Source organism: Salvelinus namaycush, chromosome 15 (genome assembly GCF_016432855.1).
Source record: "Salvelinus namaycush isolate Seneca chromosome 15, SaNama_1.0, whole genome shotgun sequence".
Lineage (NCBI taxonomy): Eukaryota > Metazoa > Chordata > Actinopteri > Salmoniformes > Salmonidae > Salvelinus > Salvelinus namaycush.
In genome coordinates this window covers 20,707,898-20,714,283 of record NC_052321.1, presented here as the reverse complement: position 1 = coordinate 20,714,283, position 6,386 = coordinate 20,707,898, and positions in this window count along the sequence as shown.

Genomic DNA, 6,386 nt, shown 5'->3' with positions numbered 1-6,386 from the left:
ATTAGAGTTGTCACAACAATTTAAATCAAATCACATTTTATTGGTCACATACACATGTTTAGCAGATGTTATTGCGAGTGTAGCGAAATGCTTGTGCTTCTAACTCTGACAGTGCAGTAATATCTAACAGTTTCACAACATATACCCAAAATACACGTTAATCAAGGAATGGATTAAGAATATATATATACGTCAGAGCGGCATTTCAGTCACTAGTTCTGGGCTGTAGGAAAAGTCTTCATATGAAAATTGCACCATGTGGATTGCCCTCTCAGAGAGCTATAATTTTTTTGACTTTTCAAGGAGTTGGGTTGAAGCATTCCTAAGAGAAGGTCAAACTGAATTGCTTTCATGGAGGACTGTCTTGACCACACAATTTACCACATAATGTATTTTCATAATGGGCAAAAGCTATTGGTTTTCTACCCAAAGTTGCAAACAAAATGTCGTGATCCATTTAATAAACACAATAGACCAGCAAAATGGATTAAAGGGTGTTGTGGCAGTAGCATGAACAGTGGCATCTAGTGGGTGGTACTTTCACACTAATTCATGGTAAATAATGGTAAATAATGCATTGCAACTTCAATTACTAATTTCTCTAAACAGGGGGGAAAATACATCACCAGATTCTCAGGAAATACATTACAAAGGATGTATAAGCAATAGTCCAAGCTGCAGCTTACTTGTCAGAAATATAGAAGTGATACTGTATACTGGTTGTTGGGATGGGAATGGTGTTGGGGGGTCCGTGTGTGTCTTTTGACCATTTTATTGGATTCCTCATGGCTTACTCTATGGTAGGAAGAAGTTTGGTCTTAATTGGAAGTTGGCTACTATATTGTTGAAAATTATGTGAATCCTATAAATTAAGAGTCAATTTGGGTGCAATCAATTGTCTTATTTTCTCAGAGATCAAATTACATTTCAACAAAATAATGTTTCAGGAAGGCTAATCTTATCAGTTTCTAACTATAGAAACAATTTCAGAAGAATCGGAGATGGTGAGTGTCAGGGCTTGCTGAAATTACATGGAATGACCCAATGGAGACTCTCCATTGATATGAAAGGGCTTTTCAGTCCATGAGTAGGCTTAATCTGGGTCCTTACACCCACCCCTGTGAGTGAACCAATGTCAAACTATGGTTTGTTGTCCCTGTAATGGGAGGTAGCCCACGGGACAGGAAGTGGTGGTCATGCCAGTCATCTGGTATGGCAGCCTGGTGACCTGACTGGTGGTGAAGTCCCCGTCAGGACACTGTCGACACCAGCCTGAGCTCACCTGCTTTTTATAGCTCTACTCCAGACACTGCTGCTGCCCAGCCCACGTGCACACAAGCCACACTTCTCCCATTGCCTCAAATGCCAAATATAACTTCAGCCACAGGGGAAAAAAACTGCACCATATGACATTATTATTTTCCATGGTAGCTGACTAAATTAAAAAAGGTTCAATGCAGCCATTTTTATCTCAATATCAAATAATTTCAGGTAACAATTAAGTACCTTTCTGTGATTGTTTTCAATAAAAAATATTGTCAAAAAAGAAACAAAAATAGCTTCTTAGCAAATACCAATTTCTCAAGCAATCATTTTTCTAGAACTGTATGGCAGTGGTCTGAGTGGTGAGGGAAACTTGAAAACTAGCCATTATTGGCAGAGAAGTTTGGAACTCTAATTCTTAATGGTATATTAACTAATTTGATGTCTCCAGGCATGCCAAAACTCCATCCCACCAAAACAAGCCGAAATGTCAAGTGGCCATTTCAAACGGCTCTTACAGAAAAAAGGCATTTTCATAATTTTCACAATATTATTCAAACTTCATAGAGTGGAAATATATATAAAAAAACACGGGGGGAAAAAATCAAATTTTTGACAGCATTGGGACATTGGGGAGTGCATTAGTCCAATCTTGTGACATTTCAAATAGTCTTAAGTTGATCAACAAGAGCAGATCAGTAGGGGAAAAACAGTCAAAACAGCACAGATGAAAATAAAGCACCCAGTGCAGTCAAAAACATGAATTTCCTGTGTCTGGCTATGACAAATTCTTGCTTGAGAAAGCGGAAACACTTTTGGACCCTTTTAATTGAAAACAATCACAGTAAAGTACTTAATTGTCTCCCAGAAAATAATTTGATATTTGATATTGAAAATAAAAAATGGCTGCGTTGGACCGAATTTTCCAATGTGTAAGGATTGGGATGTACAGCAGAGAGAGAGAGAGATGATGTGTTTCCCCTAACAGTGCCTCTACCTACAGACAGTAAAATACCTTCTCCTGCCGTGTGGAATGTGACAATAAGCACAGATATTACCAACGCCTGATAAGTCACAGCCAGACGCCCTTATATGGAGAAAAATGTGCCGAGAGAAGACATGAAACATTTGTGTTTCTCTGAGAGTTGCTAGCACTTCAGAATTAACAATGGGCAGTCGCAGCACACAGCCTTCCAAGGGGCTTATGGGGAGGAGAACCATACGTCAAGATGTCCAGCTTGACATAGGCCTAAAGCACTAACTATTGAAAAGATTGAAGTCCATAGGTACTTTCACTTTAGCCAAATAGGTTCAGCTTTAACACATTATACAAATGAACACACTACGTATTAGGAAATTCCTCTTCTATCAGTACATTTAAAAATATATATTTTATTGTTTCATAGTGTGTCAACACTCACTTGAGTGATGAGCTGCAGATGCCTCTCGAGACCATATGTGCCACCCAGTGAGAGTAACATTACAACATCCCTTTAGTCCTTTGTCACTGGTAAACAACTCTGACAGCTAATGGTGGGGCCAGCTGAGAGGGGAACAAATCCCATTCTTGAAAGGTCACATCAGGAGAAATAAAATAACACAATCATATGGTTTGCTATGTTTCCATTGAAATAAAGCATGGAACTGTCCATATCAATTCTGACTGTAGACCCTTTTGGGCTGTAAGTATAAAATGTAGTCTTCCTTGTGGTCACAGAAAGACCCAGGCATACGGATCATGTCTCTAACCCTATGTTTTGTTATTGCCCTCTGAAGGAGCTGGCTCTCATGACGATAACAACAATTATGTCCATGAGCATGTGCTGTGTAAAGAACATCAGGAAGGGAGTAGAGTAGGGCCGTCTGCTGAGATTTAAACCACTGAGAGAGCCTGTCCCCTTCAAATAAACAACCACCACCAAACATTATTGGATAACAGTCAACAGCACACATGTTCATTTCTGGACAATGTTCCATGGACAGACATTAATGCAAGTTTTACAACTTTTAAATAAGCATTGGGGTCCTTTTTGTAGTTTACTTAAATGCATCTTTGTGTGAGTGAGGGCGCAAACTTGATGAGCAAATGTGTAGTGCCAGCCAGGTCAGAAATCTACCATGGCATACCAAAGATGACAATAACTCCATAGGAGACTTCAAACAGACACACACCAGTAATAAGCAGAGTCTCCCAGTAAAGCATTAGCCTGGTTTAATGAAAAGCCTTCTCTAGGCCGCAGCAGAGTGTAGCACTGAGGGTGTGTGACAGTCAAACAGACAATAGGGTGATGGGTTGCCATGACAGAGAGCCCTCTGTGCCAAAAGGCATGCCTGGCCCTTCCTCAGGTCCCTGCCTCCTCTCCTGGGTGTGTTTGCTCTGGCCAGCCCTGCACTCCAGGGTCCCTTTTGTTGCCTCTGTGGCCCCAGAGCTCTTCCACACGGTGATAACCACCACCCCACTTCCCCAACAACAAAGACAGAGGGTAAATCACCCCACACACACACAACACGGGGGAAGGAGCAGGCCGGCCCCCGGACATTTACGGGCATCGCTGGGCACATTTCTCTCCCCATAAATCAGCAGAGAAGGAAACAATAAAGACGCTCTCAGACTGATGTCAGTTACATATTGAACATCCCCAGGCCTTTCATGGTCACAGGTTAATGCATTTCTAATGATCTATTACCTGGGGCAGGTATGGGCAACTTTGATGGGGGTGGGGGCCACAAAAAAACACTAACTCATCATGAGGGGCCGCAGTGGCTCTGCATCAGTCGAGGCTGCTGAGGGGAAGACGGCTCATAATAATGGCTGGAACGGCACAAATATAATGGCATCAAACACCTGTAAACAATAGAAACCATGTACTTGATACCATTCCACTAACTCTGCCCCAGCCATTACCATGAGCCCGTCCTCCCTAATTAAGGTGCCACCAACCTCCTGAGGTCTGCCTACCCACATCCATACCCACACATGCAGTCAGTGGGCCCAAGACGTTTCCGGGCCCTATGTGAAATTGTTGGTTCAATGCAGTTTAAATGTAGTTAGGACTGACTCTGGGCTCCTCATGTGGCATTTTAACGTTTTGAAGGCCTACAGCAAAATATGACAAGCTTTCAGCAGATTTAAGTTCATCATAGGAAATGTAAAAAAAAATGTCTTCTATGAATAATTTGGTATAGACCTTGAAGTGACTAAAATTGCGCTTTCTAAACCACACAGGCCAAATTATGAATGGAAAGAGAGCAAATAAAAGATACAAATCACCAGTGATTAAATGTTTGGATCAAATGACAAGAGGGCAAAGAGAATGGAATTGTGGTAGTGGTGGAAAGTACACTAAGGAAGGACTCTTGCAGCACAGATTGTTGGAAATAATGTAAAGTAGGCAGACGCATCTATGCATTCTTGTGAGAGAGATCACCACAAAACTTTAAATAGTCACATTCAGGTTCACTTGGTGAGCGGTTAGCCTCCAGCAAATTTAAATTTTATTTAACTAGGCAAGTCAGTTAAGAACAAATTCTTATTTACAATGACGGACAAATAATGATAAAGTTTTATTGTTTGGGCACAGCTGCAAGTTGTAATAATGCGCACAGTTATAAGCACTGAGTACTTTGGTTTCCATAAAAGTTCACGGAATAATTTTCCAATATTCATGGGATAATGCAACAACAAAAAATCAATTCAACCAAATATTAGACTATTGTCTTCACTGTGGACGATATGAAAGAAGACTCTTCTCCTTTTACGATAATCGTATATATTTTTTAAAGTTCGTTGATCAACTTACCAGTTTACAATAGTGTAAGAGAAGACGTTCGTTGTATAGTGTGCCGTATTTTTCGTGAACTCATAAACATCGGCTACACGTAGTTTTGTACGTAATTTGGCTTTTAACACCAGCGCTGTCCCACGGTGATCCCACGCTTTCCAAGTGTTTTCTAGGTCGCACCATCAGCGCGACGCCAAAATACTGAACTCCTCCCAGACAATGTGTAGGGATTTAACCACGCCTCTAGCTGACGGACACTAAACTAGACTACTAGGCGAAGTCATGGACCAAACGCAACATTTCATGGAAAAACATGCATCTCTACTTTGATTCATGGATTCATGGATCTTTTTTTAAACTAAAACAACTTTAGTTGTCTAGTAATGGACCCCAAGCAGAATCCAGCAGAGTGCCGCCTGCTGTACACAGGTGAACATATTTTCCCATATCATTTTTACAGTTGTGTCTTGTCTGTCACATAAAAATGTGTGATCAACAGATAAGCACACCAAAAAAACGGAAACAGACACGTTTTGTTCACCACAAATTACAAAGAAGATAGATAAGCAGACATTGTATGTGGCTGTGATGCAGGTAAACGGACCACTGTAGTAAATGCTTGCCAGATAACACTACCAGAGGGACAGGTCTTCCTGGTCTTCCATGTTCATAAACATTATCTGGCCTTGTGTTCCTCTGTGAGCTGCATGACTGCCAACAAACACACACTATATGTTTGCCTCCCCCTCACAGTCACTAATACTGTCTATATGTTTGCCTCCCCCTCACAGTCACTAATACTGTAATCTGTATATCAGTTTCTATACAGCAGATTGAGGGCTGAACAGAGATGTTTATCTGTGGCTGGTCTATTGTTCTGGCAGATACTGTATCTCAATCTATGCTCTTTAATGTAGGACCATCACTGTCTGTCTACACTGTAGCAGCATGGGGCCTCATTCATTCCTCTGCACACAGCTGCCCATGGGGGGATTTTCATCACTATACTAGAAGCCCTCTGCCTAATCAACAATGTCATGTTATTTATATTACATCTGATTATGATTCTCTTAGAAATCCCAAAGGATTACAGTATGTTAACTTAATAAATCGCTAAAGGTTAGGAATACATCCAATTAAAAACCCATACCTCTGCTGCTCAGAGTAATACAATCACTGTAAAATTGGTTCAAATAAGTGATGTGAGAAAAACCGATACATTTACATATTGGGATATTATTTTTGAGGATATATCGCATTGTATTGTTTTAAAAATATCGCAATATTATTTTTGCGCTATTTGGCTGTACCTGCACCAAAACTCATAGCTTGTTCTCCATC